Source organism: Mustela erminea, chromosome 15 (assembly GCF_009829155.1).
Source record: "Mustela erminea isolate mMusErm1 chromosome 15, mMusErm1.Pri, whole genome shotgun sequence".
Taxonomy (NCBI): Eukaryota; Metazoa; Chordata; class Mammalia; order Carnivora; family Mustelidae; genus Mustela; species Mustela erminea.
In genome coordinates this window covers 39,806,122-39,825,032 of record NC_045628.1, presented here as the reverse complement: position 1 = coordinate 39,825,032, position 18,911 = coordinate 39,806,122, and the positions used below count along the sequence as shown (strand labels likewise).

Genomic DNA, 18,911 nt, shown 5'->3' with positions numbered 1-18,911 from the left:
GTGTAGAAAAATTCTTCTGAGAAAGTTATTCAAGTCAAAACTAACTGAAAGATCTAAAACACAAAGTATATCCAGGTATGTGTGTGTATATGCATGTTTGTGTATCAACAAAAACCAGATACTGCTTCTTGGTTTATATTGTTTTGAACTCACTCATAATCATGTACATAATAATAGGATCCAACTTTTATTTATTTTTTTTAAGGATTTTATTTATTTATTTGAGAGAAAAAGAGAGAGAGAACATGAGCAGAGGTATGGGAAGAGGGAGGGCCCTAGGGAGAAGCAGACTCCCCACTGAGCTCAGAGCCCAATGTGGGGCTCCATTCCAGGACCCCAAGATCATGACGTGAGCCAAAGTCATATGTTTTAACTGACTGAACCACCCAGGTGCCCCCAGTCCAGCTTTTAAAGGAAAACATATAAATATTCACAAATACTGGGTATCAATCCAGCTGTTTAGCAAAGTATTTTACATAATCTCAGGAGGGATATCTAAATACATTTTTTTTTTTTTCCAAATGAGCAGGGAGTTCTTGGGAATTGAAATTTCCATTTGATTCTTTTACCTCTTCTCTAATATAGGAAGGCAGGTGACATTCTTGAATGAGAAGGACAACTCACATGCCACTTCTCCAATAAGTTATTTTGACAATAACATTCATCCAAAATATATTTTCTGAAGGTATTTCCCTTGAGAAATTATTCCCAATGCAAATACTAAGGTGTTTTGCTAACCCATGTAAAGTAGAAGATACATCATTCAGCAAACAATTAAATCATATTAAATATTACGGAAAAGTATGAGTTCCCGTCTGGGTTTTTGAAGGCTGCATCACAATCTCCTCTGTCTAATCAGATAGAACAAAAACTATGTGTTGCATGAAAATTTAATTAAATAGGCATAAATTAAATAATATATTAAAATAACATATCTTAGCCTCTTTTTGGAATAATGTTTCCAGCGGCTGAGAAAAAAGCGAGGCAAGATGGTAGTTAATAAAATTATTACCATGAGGAGCTTCAAATATAAATCCTACTTATGCATGGTTAGGTAAATTACAACTTAAGACTACCATTTTGTGGGGGCACCTGGGTGGCTCAGTGGGTTAAAGCCTCTGCCTTCGGCTCAGGTCATGATCCCAGAGTCCTGGGATTGAGCCCCACATTGGGCTCTCTGCTCAGCGGGGAGCCTGTTTCCCTTCCTCTCTCTCTGCCTACTTGTGATTTCTGTCAGATAAATAAATAAAATCTTTAAAAAAAAAGACTACTATTTTGTGTTATGAGAAATGTTTTATATTCAGGGGCAGTAAAAATTAACTTTTAAAAAACTGGATTTAATTTCAGTGGGTTAATACTAGAAGAAAAATGCTCAGATAATTTATTTTTATGCGGCCTTAAACATCCTATGTTTCTTTAGCATGAATAATCTAAACAAACCTGGGTCATTCAAACTTCAAAGGGACATGATAAAGGTCAAGAATAAATGAATGAGTGGCATTTGTGCTTCCACCAGGATACTATTCGCACCATATGGTTATGCTTTTTCATCATATGATACTAACACTGCAATAAGTCATGGATTTTCATATAATAAAAGTCTTCAATATCCGAAATAGAAATATATATTAATAACAGGACCAATCATAGTATTTCTTATATTCCTATTGGAGGTCAGGTAAAGGAGAGTCTATTGCTTCTTGATGCAGGGTTGTACTGGTGAGATTTAAAAAAAAAAAATCTGAATGCTGCATTTCATAAAATAAAAAAGAAACATAAAATCAATGGAATCAGACTTCACTGTAATAAAGCTACAAACAGGAATGACTGACAGATCAAGAAGATCACAAACTTTAACTGCCAGTCGTAAACTGGTTTCAAATAAGCTCTACTCTCCTTACTTCAGAAATATATATATATGTAAAATATATATTCATTAAATATAGATACAGAGACACAGGGACAGAGAGAGAGAGAGAGAAAGAAAAACAGAGATAGGGACAAAGATAGAACTCTACCAGCTATCCCTCTTGGGATTTTGTTCTCTTTGTCCTTTCCATTCCCTGCTCCCTTAAAGCTTCTCTCTCTCCCAATAATCTAGATTACTTTGCCATACTAAAGCATTAGCACCACCAGAGAAGAGTAACAGCAGGAATAAAGAATTAAAAGAAGGGTTTCTGTTTTATTTGTTTTAGTTGGTGAGTAAGAATGTGAAATCTGGAGGGGAACAAAAGAAAGGTAACCCAATAGTCCCTCTTTCTGTAGCTGTGTGAATACAAGTTCTTTACCTAAAATCTCTGGGTCTGGAGTGTCTGGGTGGCTCAGATGGTTAAGCGTTTGCCTTTGGCTCAGGTCATGATATCCAAGTCCTAGGATTGAGCCCAATGTCATTGGGGATCCAGGCTCTGCAGCGAGTTGACTTCTCCCTCTCCCTCTGCCTTTCCCCCTGCTCATGCTCTCTGCTGTGTCTCTCTGTCTCAAATGAATAAATAAAATCTTAAAAAATAAAATGAAATAAAATAAAAATGTCTGAGCGTCAGTTTCCTTCTCATTAGGCAGAGCTATTATGGAGGGTGAGAGAGAGTACGTATTAGTTATCTCAACGTGCCCATTTTAATGATGGCAGTTAAATGATGCTCTAACCAATGGGTTCTGCCTCAGTATAAAAGATAAAATGCTCAGAACTGTGATTAAGTCTGGCGATTCTACTGTATAGTTGTACTTCATTTCTTTTCTTTAAGAACACAAAGAATCACCACTATCATTTATTTTTTGAGCATCAACTTTGTGCCTTTTCTTAGTCCTAGAAAAGGAGTAGTTAAAAAAAAAAAAGCTGGCAAAAGTGAATCTTATCTTTCATTGGGGAAGAGAGACAACAGATTCAATAAATATGTAAAAATAGGTAGCCACTATACAGTGATAAGCAGAAGGGAAAATAAGGCAAAGAAAAAAAAAGAAATATGAAATATTTGGTGCAGAGTTTGACATTTTAAATTGGGTGCCAAGGGAAGGTCTTACTGAGGTAACATGTAATAAAAACTCAATAAATAAAAGAGTAAATGAGTAAATGAGTTTCACAATCCAGCCCAGGATACTATCGACCATTCATTACATCTACTCTACAAGAACATTTTTGGGGGGTTCTAAATAACTGACTTACAAAGGAGCACAAATGGAAATATACAAGAGTCAAACTGTGCATTCTAATTAAACTGTAAATTTCACCAACATCATTTGCTGGCTGTTCCAAGTCCCAGTTGACCTTAAAATAGTCAAAAATCGTAGCCAAATAAGATCAATTTGTAAGTGCTAAATACAATTCAAGGTATCACCCTATGGAAGCCATACAAGAGTATAATGAATGATACTGGAAAATATTGAAAATTTTTGATGTTTAGATAAGCCATGCATTTTCTATTAATTATTTTGTTTATCTTTTATAACTACTGCAAATCTAAGGAAATATATGGAGACCAAAAATAAAATATTCCAAAAGAAATGGAACTGATGTTTTCTGTAAAAATAAGGGTTGGCAATGATCTGTTGCCTTTTACCTCCTTATTGGTTATGCAACCAAAGATACTAGGATGATATTCAAATTTTGTAGAATTGATGCTCAATAACTTGAGAATAGATAATATTATTTTTCTGTTATTACCAGGAAAAGGTTCATATTGAATTTAGTTTTTTGTTATGTTTACTACTCTTGAATGTATCTCCTTTTCATCAGTGTTTTTTTTTTATAAAACTCCCTTCTGATGTCACCACGGTTTAATACCTTTGGAAGTGATTAAAAATCATTGTCCAAGTTAGTTTAAAAAAGTAATGTTGAGGGTCCACCACTATAAGCCACTTGTAAATTCTGATATTTGAATATCTAGATTAATTATTATTCTTTCAGATTATCTTTGCAATGGTTCACTTCTTTTAAAAATTTCTGACATATAATATATATCTATGTTTCATATATCTGACCTATATCTATCCTAGTATATCTAAATCAGACCTATTAAGTGAGTAGATCCATCTATCCCCATTTTTTAGACTACAGGCCTGCTCCTCTTCAATAGTAAGGAACACATGGAGAAGAATATATACCTCTCTCTCTTACCCAGTTTACAACTATTCAGTTGTCCTTTTCTAACAGGAATTCTCTCCCTCCCCTGATGTTTTGTACTGGTTCCTATATTACCTTATTCTCAAAAATTATTTTATCCTACTCTGAGTTATTGCCTAGGAAAAAAGACCAAAATTAAAAATGTTGTTAAATAGGTATGCACATGTAAGTTCTTATAAATGGGAAGAAGAAAGGAAACCGTGCATGCTCTCTTGGTATCTCTACTACCTGATACATTTTTGAGATCTGGTGAACAAATGGATGGTACCATTGTGAGTTTTTAAGAATGGGTGGATTTAAAGTTACCTAAATGATCCTGTGTGAATTCAAAACAAAACTGAATTTTACTTTTTTTTTAAATCTTTAACTCTTTTCCTTTCATTTATGTGCACAGTTGTGTTTTGATACCCATAACCAATTACTAACGTCAATCAAGCTGCAGTGGAATAAATTAAATCTCTGAGAAGCAAGAGGTTCATGGAACTTGTTGAAGCCCTTATAGCCCTCGACATCTCCTGCAATGCAAGGTCATAGAGAATGAAGCTTGCTAAGCGTTATTTTCGCTCCTAATCATTTGATCTCTACTTATTATTTGTGAATGATTGATCCTTTAGTTTGATTACTGTTTCCTCATTGTATAATTTATTCTAAGAGTGATAAAATTCATATGTTTTTTAAGGTTACTTCAGATTTCTAGGCAAGTGGATAACTATGCATATGTTAATGCTATATAATATAAATAAATATATAACTTTATATTAGAGCATAGGGTATATATAGAGTATTGCTTATCAATGGTGTTTTAAAGAAAACATTACATGTTATTTTATAAGTGTGGAGAGCAATTTCAGAGTCCAACAATGTAATAAGTAATGGAAATGAAAATACTAATAAGATCAGTAAATAAATGACATACGACGACATTTCTATCTGTCTAATCTGGTTTACTCAGGTATTCATGCAAATTGTTTCCATTTCTATCACACCACCACCTCAATTGAGGTAATATTAATGACTATATACTGAATGCTATAATAGAAGTATGATTTTGCCTTTTTTTGTGCCTTGAATTAGTTAATTCAAGATTTTAGTTAAAGTTTTCAATTAGCAATAATCGCGCCTCGGATAAACCTCATTGGCTACGATACTGCCAACCTCCCATTTTCCTTGTAAGTTTTCCTTGAAACTTAAAATAGTATTACCTTTTCTTGAGGACCAATGATCACCAGAAAATCAAATATTTTAAATTATTTAAATTCCATTAACTCATTGTTTCTCCCTCTTCCCAACCTCAGCACAATAATTTATGGCCTAGCATGACTAAGTCAAGTATCAGCAACTGATTGTGAATTTGTCTAAAAGAAGTGGTCATATTGCCCCTACTGAATAAGATATTTGTGGTCTTACAGAATTACCGACATAGAAGAACAAAAAATCTTAGTATCTTTGGAGAAGAAAATGACAATTACACAGATATCACAGCAAGCCACTTCGAATTTCAGCCCTAAATCATCAGTCCTTTGGCATGTTTTTGTTGCTCTAAGCCTATAGAGATCCCTACTGCTCCAACTTTTATAGTATGTATATGGTCAAAATTCCAAATTACTTCCTATCAAATTGCATCTGCTATTTACATTTTCTGCTATCTTGAACCTATTTTTCTTTTAGATCTGAGTTGTTCAACTACCTCACCAAAGTGATCAATAGTTCCCTTCTCAAAGTCACAGGCTTTGTTGGTGTTTCACTAATGCTAATCATGGGTTTACCAGGCTTCCAGAGATTTGACTTAAAAATGAGGTGATTAATAAAAAGAACATGTAATAATGAGACATTTGTTTACCTGAAAATAAGAGGATCCATAATACAGCAGTCGACATGTTGTATTTATAGTGTGCTTGAGCCATATATAACTTATAATTGGGTTTCAACTCAATAAATTAACTCAATTATTTACATGGCACTGAAAGATGTTAGAGTACAGATGATATACATATCTAATTCATCATTGTGCATGTCCTTGTGCGTAATGTGCTATGTTTCTACAACATTCTACTTCCCCATAATAAAAAGTCTAGTCTTTATCTAATTCCTCTGAGTATAAGGTTGTCAATAAATAATGCAGAGACAAATAAATGCAACAATAAACAGATACTATGAACCAATAGATCAATATGAATGTGCATTAGTGTCTGCATTTCGAAGGTGGTTTAGCTTAAAGAAAAGCTCCATTTCACATGCATGCCTTGTCTTCTTCCTTCTTTCAACATCTGCTTTCCTAGATATACTAGTATAAAGGAGCCCTTGGAACCTTCAAAACATTTCATAAAGAAAAACAGAAATAATAGATTATTCCTATCTGCAATAGTTACAGAAACAGCGCTAAGAATAGAGCCACTGTTTTTGTATAAATTAGAACTAATGCATTTCATGGTTGATCTTATCAGAGAGAACTAAGAGCGTGGCTGCAAAGCATTGAGAATAGGTTTATAGCTCTGATTTCTAATTGCTATTTTTCAAATTCCAAATGATGAGCTCTTAATTTACTTGAGAATTTGTTTTTTTTTCTAGATTAGTAAAATCTCCACTAATATAAAGAGTGCTACAGAAAAATAGTTCTGTTTGCCTCATAAAAGCAGAATCTGAGTTACTGAGTCAACATGTGGGCTCTCTACCAACTACCTTTAGAGAGATAATTAAGTAATGTTTACGCTTGGATAAATTTACATGTATCATCAGTATTGATTCATAAGAAGAAGTGCGGAAAAGACCAGAGAGGTGGAATCATCTTGCCTTTTCATTCTCTTCCTTTATAGGGATATTAGCATGGAGGGAAAGTGGAGGGGAAGGAGAAGAGCTTGGGTAAGTTTTAGGTCGGGACTGACCCAACCCTGGCTTTAAAAATAAGGAATCAGATGCTGGTAGGACTCTAAAAGGGCCAGACGGACCCACCTCATAATACAAGCAATTTTGTTGACAAAACTCAAATTCTCAAATCTTTGATTCTTCTCCTTGGCATTGCTTGGATGGACAATGTCAGTAGTTATCTCGGGGATTCTCCTGCTTGTACCATTTCCTGGCTGACATGCTTCTTTCTTATTGACATATTCTTCCTTCACATATACTCACCCATTAAATAGCTTTACTCGCTGGTAGACTAACCCCGAAGCTAAAGAAGCTTAAGCTCTTCGGTTGAACAAGTCTCTTCCAAAGCCAGAGCAAACTTCACATGGTAATATATTTTTATAATGTCTGCACAAGGAAGGCATTTGTGTCTGAAATTTCTTCCAAGACAAACTTCGGTCCCCACAAAACCTGAATTCATTCCTCGTTATGGTTAAACACTACAATCCTAGTCTGGGAGCCACTGTGTCATATCATCGTGATTCTTCATGTACATATTCTGATCTTAAAGTGTAAGTTTCATAAAATTATCTTATCTTTGCTTTTAACATCTTAGGGAATCTTCAAGGTGTTTTCCACCTACTCACACCACATGGCAACTTTAAAATAAAAGGAAGCCAAAATTTAAGCAGTAAAGGATATGTCTGACAGATGAGTGCAACTTAGCTTAAGAGTTTTATCAGTCTCAATTTATTTACTGTCTGCTGCTTAAATAGCTCTAATATTTGCAGGCCATTTTAAACATGTCCTGCAAAGTTGCACTGGATCTTTGTGTCATTCTTTTACTTCCAACCTCTTAAATATTCTTTAGTGTGGTATTTTCTAAGCAGGTACTAATGTTAATGTCTATTTTTGGCACAAAACTTCCTAAATGTCTCATCTGTTCCTTATTGAGATGTCCTATGTAATTAATAAGTCGGTAATTATTTATTTATATAGTCCCATGTTTCCCAAATAGACCAAGATAGAGATCATTTTGGTATTCTCGATTATGGTCAAAATAATCAAGATCATTATAACACAAACCATTGTCTTTTTGTACTTTAAAAATTTCAGGAACTATGTTTTCTTTCGCACTGAAAAAGAGAACCACCAACCGAAGAAGGGCACATCAAATAGATTTGGATGATGGTACGGTGATGGGATGAGAGGAAAGTAATTGTCTTTTAACCATTGTGCCTATTTAAAATATGTTCATGGCCAAAATACCCTAGAAACAATTATTTTTAATTACATTTTGTAGATGAGCAAATTGGGGCTCATATTCTTAGCTAACTTAAAAGGTAAGTATGAGGACTAGAATTCCTATTTAGCTCACTTACCTTAAGATCCGTTCCAACTAAGAGGGAAGGTATTATAAGTGTTAATTAACACTTTGTAAAGTATTTTCATTTATGTTGTGTTATTTATCCTTCACAACAATTCTGTTGTGTCACATTTTTTTACAGGTGTACAAACTGAGGTTCAGAGGGGTTAAATGCATTTAAAAATACTCCTACTATAGCTTATTCAGCAGGGGCTCCAACTGAGGACTCCAGGTGTATTTGAATCTGATTCAAGAATCCACTGTACTGGGGCGCCTGGGTGGCTCAGTGGGTTAAAGCCTCTGCCTTCAGCTCAGGTCATGATCCCAGGGTCCTAGGATCGAGCCCCACATCGGGCTCTCTGCTCCGCGGGGAGCCTGCTTCCTCCTCTCTCTCACTCTCTGCCTGCCTCTCTGCCTACTTGTGATCTCTGTCTGTCAAATAAATAAATAAAATCTTAAAAAAAAAAAAAGAATCCACTGTACTATGCTGCTAGAAAAATGACTCCTGTTTATGTGTATATCTTCAAACTATGAATAATAGAATTAAAAAGTTATAAAATATTCTGTCATTCATCTTAAAATTGGTAAGTACTAAGAGGCAAAAAAGGCATAAAAGTTATCATCAGATAGTAATTTCTAGAAAGCTTATAATTAAGTTGTCATGAGAATTATAATCAATTGGGGAGGGAACAACAACAAATGGTTTTGATGATTCAAACTTTACAATGAGACAAAAGCACCTAAAAAAAAAGTGTTGGCTCCCCAAATAAACACCAGATTCAAGTATGTCACATGGTAGTTCTGAGTTTAAGCATGGCCTGTAAGAGAAGAATTCTAAGATTTCCTTGAACAGATTTATTATCATTTCCCCAAAGGCTTGGTCGTACCTGGCTGGAAGCCTGGGTAGAATGATGCAGGACCGTTCTGGGGGTCAGCCTAGATATGAGCTAAGACAAACTTGAAGCCTATGAGTTGGTGAAAAAGATGCTTGTTGAAGTATTTCTTGCCTACAGATCTAGTTTTTAATCTAAATTTAAAAAACCTAGTTAATATGGCTTAACTTTTTTAAAAGATTTTATGTATTTATTTGGGAGAGAAATAATGAGAAAGCAAGTAAGCCAAGGAGAGGGGCAGAGGGAGAGGGGGAAGCAGATTCCCTGCTGAGAAGGGAGCCAGCTATGGGACTCCATCCCAGGAGCCTGGGATCATGACCTGAGCTAAAGGCAGACACTTAAAAGACTGAGCCACGCTGGTCCTCCAATATGGCTTAACTTTTTATTTCTTGTCTCAAACGGGAACCCATTTTTATCTAAGAAAAATCTCAAGAATGCATTTTTCAGATGTTACAGATGTGTAAGTATGTTTTAATGGACTGAATTTGGTCTTGGAGGTAGTTATACTTGGGCTTCCATCCCAACTCTGGTACTCTGTAGCTAAGTGGTCTTAGAGAAGTCTTTAATACCTCATTTCCTTAAAAATAATCCCTCTCATTTCCATGAATGTGCTAACATTATAGATTAAATATGAACAAGGAACATGATTAATACTCAGTATAAACTGATGATAGTAATGATGAAGGTAGCTAAACTCCATATTACTTTTGTTTAAATGAATAATGTGATGAAGATTCTAGACCTTTTACTAAACAACCATAGTGAAGTCCTCTGGCATCAGAGCACAAACAACATAATAACTTGAAAATGATTTCACATCTTTTACTAAGCAACTATGATGAAGCTATTCAGCCAGGACATAATTAATAACAAATAAAGGGACAGACTGCTGAAAACACCAATGGCTTAAGTAAAAATAAGATGGCAGTTCAAAACAAGAAGGAAGCATCTGTGGACCTAAAATTATAGCTGAATCCTCCCCCTCCTTAGTTGGACCCAAGTATCGAGTTAATTCTTGATTGCCCAGCCACCTGTCTGAGCTCTTACGTAGCCTAAGATAGAAATGCGCAGAATCAGTGTTAAATGTTATCAATTCCCATATTGCACGAAAAAGTATTTACATTAGGTGCATCCGGGTGGCTCAGTAGTTAAGCAGCTAAGCATCTGCCTTCAACTCAGGACATGATCTCGGGGTCCTGGGACTAAGCCCCGCTTAGGGCTTTCTGCTTAGCCGGGAACCTGCTTCTCTCTCTCTCTCTCTCTCACCACCCTTTGTGTTCTCTCTCACTCTGTCTTGGTCTCTCAAAAAAATAAATAAAATCTTTTTAAAAAAGGTATTTACATTAGATGATAAAAACATAAGGAAAAAAATTTATATGGTGATATAGCACCAGTAGTTTTAAAAAACTGAGAATAACCAAACAATTTTTTTTTTCCCCAGAACCACTCCAATTCTAACCAAGTGCCATACATACCACACACAATTCTGCTACAAAATACAAAATTAAGAACGTTTAGGAGCCATATCTGGCAGGAAACCAAAATATTAAATACAACCTATGGAATAATTTTTAATATTTAGATGCCAGTCACACAAGTCAACAGCAACAAGAAAACCCTCAACACATTAAACAAAATTAGGATAGCACTCCTGACACATAACAAAGTACAAAAGAGAAAGTTGTGATAATGAGAATAATCAGAGACTATAATAGTAACTTGATGGCTGTACATTCTAGGCCCCAAAATCCAGATGGAATAGTCGGTGTACATAGTAAAAAAATTTTGGATGGTCAAATGAAGATAAATAGCATTAACTGAGTCCATAATATCTGTGCATTTACTGAATACAACTATGTCACAGTGTAAGAGTCACTGTCATACACATAAAAATTTCTATTTATGCAATAGTTTCTAAATGTTATGGGATCATAACCACTATTATTAATTTAAAACAATGTATTTGTTCATAGGAAATGCAAGTGCCTTTAATGCAGTATGTATAAAACCATCCTGCTATTATATAGGCTGTGCTCATTATATTTTACTAATTTGGGAATAATATAATGCAATATGGAGAGACAATGTAACAAAGTTATGTTTCCTCAAGCCAGGTCCTCAGAATACCAAAAATGCACTGAGATCAAATATTATCTTGGAAATTTGACATATTACATGTCCTTTCTTAGACTAAAATGCACGTTTGATGTACTAAAGTCTCTGTGAAGTCCTGTGGTAAAGATAACTATTTATCTTTGTTTAATATAGCGTGTTTTGTTATTACCTATTAACATTTAAGGAATGTACCATATGCTTTAGGAAGTGCTGATCTAAATTATAAAAGTTCTCTCAATATATTAGGTCTTGGATATTTTAGTTCTCTTTCTTATAAAGACAGAGACAGAACTGGACAGAACTCATATTCTTCTATAGCCATATGCTGATTCAGATAAACAAAATACCTGGAATTTATAGAAGGGATTTATATTTTTAAAATACTCTCTGTCATTTCATCAACAATATTCTCCTAAAGCATTCGCAGCTATCCCAGAAGTGAGATGAGGAACCCTCACACCACAGCTAGATCTCTGATAACCAGTATCACTCACGCCTAGTCAGTCTGTAAATCCTCCATTATTTTTTTTGAAGCCCATATCTTTCCTTTTGGCCTGCCACAGTCTTCTATACTTCTGCTCTCATTCTACCTCAAGTACTAGAAATTCCTCTTATTTCCCCAAACTTCCATCAATATGAAACTCCAGCTTATAACCTTACTATGGTTTCTAATCATTTTCTGAGAGGATAAATTTATGAACACAGACCTGCAAGAGATTTCCTACTCTGTTTCCTTCTATTGGGTGTCATTTATCTTCAGCCATTGACTAAATATACTTGCTCAAAGGGAAGACTAAATACTCTCGTTACTTTCTGCAATACTTAGGGTGACCTAGATATAATGGACATTTGCCAGAACTGCCATCCATGTGCAAATGGCCTCATAATATTAAGAGGTAAGTGTTGCTTGCATTTTCTTAAAACTAAGGCTATATATCAGGTGCATGAATATACCAAATTAGAACGTGCTCCACAATAATTATATAGTTAGAATATGATACCCTTAATGTTCTGTTTTTGGCAATAGCAACAGCTAGCAAGTATTGTTGTTCTTAATGCGGTAGGTACTATGATCCCCATTTCACAAATGAGTACACTAAATCTCTAAGAGACTGAGCACATTTTTCTAAGTTAAACAATTAGGAAGTGTGGAAGACAGACTTCCCTGGAAGCCATGATTAATGGCACCGTGTCACCCTTCTTCTACTCCAACAATTATTAATTGGACTAAGCTGCTGTAGACAGGCCAAGCAGAGTGCCTTCCCTCTCAGATTCTCCTGTGGGAGACATTCCTGTCTCAGGGTCAGCTATTTTTTTAAATGTATAATTTGTGGGGCAGCCATTTTCTTCCTCATGGAGAAAGACAAGTGAAAGGGAGACTAAAACGAATGTGATGAGAAACAATGAAGAAGTCCTAGGTATAATAAATTGCCACACAATTCCATTTCTGACTTATACAATTTGGCACTGATTTCTATTGTATGCAACCAAATAGTTCTATTTCTAATATTCTGTGTCTGCCTGATTCTTTGCCCTATTATGCTGCCTTTCCTTTAGGTCTCCTTCTCCTTATGGGCGAGAGAAGAAAGGAGGGAGGGAGGGAGACAGAGAGAGAGAGAGGGAGAGAGAGAGAGAGAAAAAGAGAGAGAGAGAGAGAAAGGAAGGAAGGAAGGAAGGTAGAAAGAAAGAAAGAAAAAAGGGAGAGGGAGGGAGAGAAAGAAAGAGGAAGGGAGAGATGGAGAGAAAGAAAAAGAAAGAAAGAAAGAGAGAGAGAGAGAGAAAGAAAAGAAAAGAAAAGAGAAAGAGAAAGAAAGTTATTTATGTAGGCCCCTCCTTTCTGGACCTACATAACAGAGAAGGATCTACATATAGTATCTTGCAGGAAAGGAACCATCCCTGATAAAATCACAATCACTTATAATTGAAATTTCTGGAATAAAGCGTTGAAAAAGGGAGTAGCATGAGATTTGACAAACTCAGGGAAATGGTGTAAGAAAATTATACTAAAGGATTTGTGTGTTTTTAACATAACTAAAAATGAAAGTTATCTCAGTGCTCTATTTAAAAAATCAGTTGCACATAGTCAAGTAGATACACAAAGTACTGATTGTTGGTTAAGGTAGGGAGTTTGCTTGGAAGCAGATGGCCTGAAGAAGGAAGGAGCAGGGCATGATCATAAATCATAACAGAAGAAGACAAAGGACAAGGAAGCAAGGCAAGGAGGGTAAAAGAAGCTGGATAACAAAAGATCCAGGCAGAAGCAAAAGAGAAGGGGGTAAAAGGAAGGGCATAGTAATAAAGGGAAGGATGGGATGCCAACATGATGGAACATGCCCAGAATCCTAATGAAAAGCTGCAGGACCGGAGAGCATAGAGCTAAGGAGCAACAGTGAAAGGCCACACAACAGTTGGACAGTTTTTAAATGTAGCATTGTGCCAGAGGGCTTGTAGTGGGTCTCGCCCCACAGAGAGTCCTTTAAAATTTAAAGTACATGGCTTTCCTTAATTGGAAGTCATTCTTTGAACGAAGGCCACAGGTTTAGGGAAGAAAAACTTGACATCAGAACGCAAAGAAAGAAGAAAAGAGGTGAAAGACAAAAGTGGGCAAAATTACAATAACAGCAGTGTTAATCAATTACTATGTTGCCAGTGCCCAGAATTTTTTTCTCCCTTTAGAAAACCTCCTGGTTCTTTCCAAATGACCTTGACTCATAGCGAAGGTATCTCCACATATCAATTTAATACTTAGAATTTCCACACAATTCATTTGATTATTTTTACTACCGGTGTAATTTAAACAAGGCAATAACAATATTTCAGTTCCTGTGTCCTTGCATAGATAAGCTGAACTTGGATCAGAAGCACTTTTGGAAATACACAAAAGCAGAGGGCTTAAAATTGCCACTAGGAGTCATGCCTCGTCCAATGTAGCAACGAAATTCTAGACACATTGGTATGGATGTAAATCTTCCTCTTTCCACTCTTTTCTCCTAATTTACTTCTAGTGTGAGAGACTGACTCTGTAGACAATGACCAGACAACTATGACCACAGCACTCTGACCTAGGTAAGGTGTCCATTAAGCCAAACCACAATCTCTGCAGCCACTATTCCAGGACAGTTAGTACTCTGTCATCAAATGCTATTTTGCTACCGCCCTTTCCCTTTACAACTCAAGTGAGACTGAAAAGAAAGCCAAATCACCTTCTTGAACCACTCAGTCAAAAGCCCCACTTTTCATTACCCTACCTCCAACTTCCCCGTGCCAATAACCTCCAATCAGAGCATTTCTGAAATCTTCCTTTCTTTTTCCCCTACTGTAAACCTTTCCTACTCTCCCGCCCGCCATGAAAGATGCCAAACACAAGTGATGGCTGACTCCCTTGACATAATAAGCTCTTAGTTAATAGCCTTTCTCTGCTCTTGTTTAGGTGGTCTTTGTATATTTCCACAAATGCTTGAGATTAAAGTAGCATATGGATGCTAATGATTCCCAATATTATATTTCCAGCCCAGACTTCTCCTGAATGTCTGGCTCCCTCCACAACATCTATACATGGAAATTTAATGAGTTTAACAAACTCATTAGTTTAGCAAAAGTTTAACAAAACTTAACATGCCCAGAAATACCCACATGGTGCACATTCCCTAAAGACTCCACCATTCCAATTTCCGAAGTCTAATGTCTTGACCATAGCTCATGATTTCTCTCATTCTCATTTGCCTTGTACCTAATTCAATAACAAATTCTGTTCACTCAAAAGATATTCATAATATGATTAAATTGTAACATTTTGCCATGGCATACTTAGTTGTTTGTCCAAGCTATCATCACCCTTCATCCAGATAACTATAACAACCTTTTAATTGATTTCCTTGCTTATACCCTTGACCTCCTGTTTCCTGTCAAAACCACATCCACAGTAGTCCTTTTAAAGTGTCAATCAATTTGGCACTTCTCTGCTCCCTTTCTCACTCAGAATAATTGTCAAAGTTGTAAAATTTTCTACAAGGTCTTACATAATCTCCTTACCAACATCTTTTTTTTTTCCCCCCCAGTTCCCTCTCAGGTACAGCTGTTTGGACTGTGATAGTTACCTCTTCAAAAGCTGTGCAATGACCTTTGATAGAGTCTGCTATAAACAAACAAACAAACAAACAGTGTTAAAGGATACATTTTAAAGTCAGAATGCAGGGGCTCCTGAGTGGCTCCGTCAGGTCATGACCTCAGAGTTGTGAGACGGTACCCCGCTTCAGGCTCAATACTGAGTGGGGAGTCTGCTGGAGATTCTCTCTCCCTTTCCCTGTATCACCCACAACCCTGCTCACCTGCTCTTGCATTCTCTCTCTCAAATAAATAAGTCTTTAAAAAAATAAAAATAAAAAGAGGGGGTGCCTAGGTGGCTCGGTGGTTTAAGTGTCTACCTTCGGCTCAGGTCATGATCTTGGGGTCCTGGGATAGAGCCCCGCATTGGGCTCCCCACTCAGTGGGGAACCTGCTTCTCCCTCTCCTCCTCCCCCTGCTTGTGTTCTCACTCTCACTGTGTCAAATAAATAAATAAAATCTTTAAAAATAATTAAAAAAGAGAATGTAATCATAAATCTCACACAAATATAACATGAACATCTGCCAAATAATTTATTTACCTTCTTAATTAATGAGGGAACCAGTAAGATGTTGCAACTTGTTTAAAGGAGAATCAAAAAAGCAGAGACACATACAGAGAACAGCAATTCTGAAATGAATTTATAAATATAAAGAGACCAGAATTATCCAAAGAACAATCCGTTTTCTATGTATAAGGATCACTTCCATTATCATCACTTTTCTACAACTTCTAGAGTTTTAAAATAGTCCAACAAGAAATTCGCATGAGTGAGCTAGACAGAACTTAGTCTTTTAGTCTCTTAGTCTCTTCTTTTTTCTTTCTGTTTTTAAATTTAAAAATGTTTTAAGACTTATCTTGGCCAAAGAAAGAAATTGAGCAGGAGGGGGAAGGGAAGAAGGGGGTGTAGAGGGGAAGGAGAGTAGAGAGAAGGGAGACCGGGAGAGGGAAGGGGAGGGGAGGAGGATCTAGGAGAAAGAAAGTGCATCAGGGGAGGGGGATTGAAGTTTTTTTCTTTAACACTTGAAAAACCCAATGTGGAAAGCAGACTGAAGATGGTAAGATGTACTGTGAGAACTCAGGAAATAGATTCTGAGATAAAACAGGGAAGAAGTAGAGGTGGACCGAAGGAGGCTTCATAAAAATTTTCAGGTAGTGAAAATTTGCATGACAGAAAGTAAAAGAGAAAGCAATTAGATGATAAAAGAAGAATACATACAGAGAGAGTAAGAAAAATGGAGAAGGAAATGAATCTCTTTAAAGCACTTTGGGATGAAGAAGCAAGAATGCTTGCCACTCTAGTTCCTACAAGTCCACTGGAGTACTGTGTCTCCTGCTTGTGAGAACACACTCCTACCTCTGTGAAGTCCAGCTGTTCCAAGGCTTTGGTGGGATTCCTGCTCTACTTACTCCCAAAATTACCTCAAAATAATCCTGCAACACTTGAGGTAGCTTGAATTAGCATTTTCCCCCTCCCACATACCAAAGACCCCAAATATAGCAATATTCAAGTTGGTATTTGATTTCTACCACACTTCTTGGGGTGTAGTATGTGTTATATAAATACTTAGAGAAGTCAAGAGACTTAAACAAATGTAATCAGATTTCTCTAAGTTAGCCAAGCTGGTTTTTAGAGACTGTGAATCTCAAGTGCATTCACTAAGAGCAAAAAGTAGCTATGCACATCTTAGCCCCTTGCTCACCTCATTCCCTACCTATCTTTATATATATTGACCATTTTAATCCAAAATGTTCAATAACTTGATTATTGACACATTAAATTCACAATCTCTTTCAAATAGAGATGGTTTAGTGTTTTTCTTTAGTCACCTGCCTAATAATGAAATTTAAGCAACTGTTGTTCATTATCTATCTTTCCTCTATGCTCTATTTCCCAAAAAATAAAACTGTGAAGAGATGTGCTGAAATTGTTATACTGACAGAGGAAAAGATTCCCAGTAGAATGTATTACAAAATTTTGAGTTTTAACCAAGAGTAAAGGAAAGTCAAATAAAATTAAATTATACTTTTGCAGGTAATATTCCACTTTGTGTGCATGTTAAGGACATAGATATAGAAATGAATACGTAAAACCATGATAGATAGAGCCAAATTATTCCCTTCCTCTTTCTCCTTTCCTTCATCTTTTTTTTCCCTTCTTCTTCCAAAAATGTGATTGATGTAGAAAATTAATGTAAACTGAATATGAAAGAAAAAACATTCCTACAGTTCATTTCTCCAATGGGGTATCAATACCAGGAACATCACTTTATAATTAAGTTTAAAGAATTTTAAGGCCTATGTAATCCAAAAGAGTATAAAACCACTACTGGTTGTTTTTTAAAACACTTCTGGAATTATCAAAGTGTCAAAAGTCAAAGAACTCATTATTTTGATAGGCAGACATTTCATGTACTAACAACTATGAGTAAATTTATTTTTGCACACTAATTCAAAATATAGTGTCCTATAATTCCTACTTGGTCATTAAGAATACTAAAATATATAGCGGTACAAGCCTTTCTCAAGAAACAAGAAAGGTCTCAGGTACACAACCTAACCCTACACCTAAAGGAGCTGGAGAAAGAACAAGAAAGAAACCCTAAGCCCAGCAGGAGAAGAGAAATCATAAAGATCAGAGCAGAAATCAATGAAATAGAAACCAAAAAAATAATAGAACAAATCAACGAAACTAGGAGCTGGTTCTTTGAAAGAATTAATAAAATTGATAAACCCCTGGCCCGACTTATCAAAAAGAAAAGAGAAAGGGCCCAAATAAATAAAATCATGAATGAAAGAGGAGAGATCACAACTAACACCAAAGAAATACAAACTATTATAAGAACATACTATGAGCAACTCTACGCCAATAAATTTGACAATCTGGAAGAAATGGATGCATTCCTAGAAACATATAAACTACCACAACTGAACCAGGAAGAAATAGAAAGCCTGAACAGACCCATAACCAGTAAGGAGATTGAAACAGTCATTAAAAATCTCCAAACAAACAAAAGCCCAGGGCCAGACGGCTTCCCAGGGGAATTCTACCAAACATTTAAAGAAGAACTAATTCCTATTCTCCTGAAACTGTTCCAAAAAATAGAAATGGAAGGAAAACTTCCAAACTCATTTTATGAGGCCAGCATCACCTTGCTCCCCAAACCAGACAAGGATCCCATCAAAAAAGAGAGCTATAGACCAATATCCTTGATGAACACAGATGCAAAAATACTCAACAAAATACTAGCCAATAGGATTCAACAGTACATTAAAAGGATTATTCACCACGACCAAGTGGGATTTATTCCAGGGCTGCAAGGTTGGTTCAACATCCGCAAATCAGTCAATGTGATACAACACATAAATAAAACAAACAACAAAAAAAAAAAAAAAAAAAAAAGAACAAGAACCATATGATACTCTCAATAGATGCTGAAAAAGCATTTGACAAAGTACAGCATCCCTTCCTGA

At 35.9% G+C, this 18,911-nt stretch overlaps 1 protein-coding gene and 1 pseudogene across 4 annotated transcripts in view; both read right to left on the bottom strand.

The window, feature by feature from the left end:
• PCDH9 (protocadherin 9) overlaps positions 1-18,911 on the bottom strand; it is an 896,718-nt gene that overhangs the window by 385,410 nt on the left and 492,397 nt on the right. The window lies entirely within an intron of this gene.
• LOC116574691 lies at positions 5,204-5,266 on the bottom strand (annotated as a pseudogene).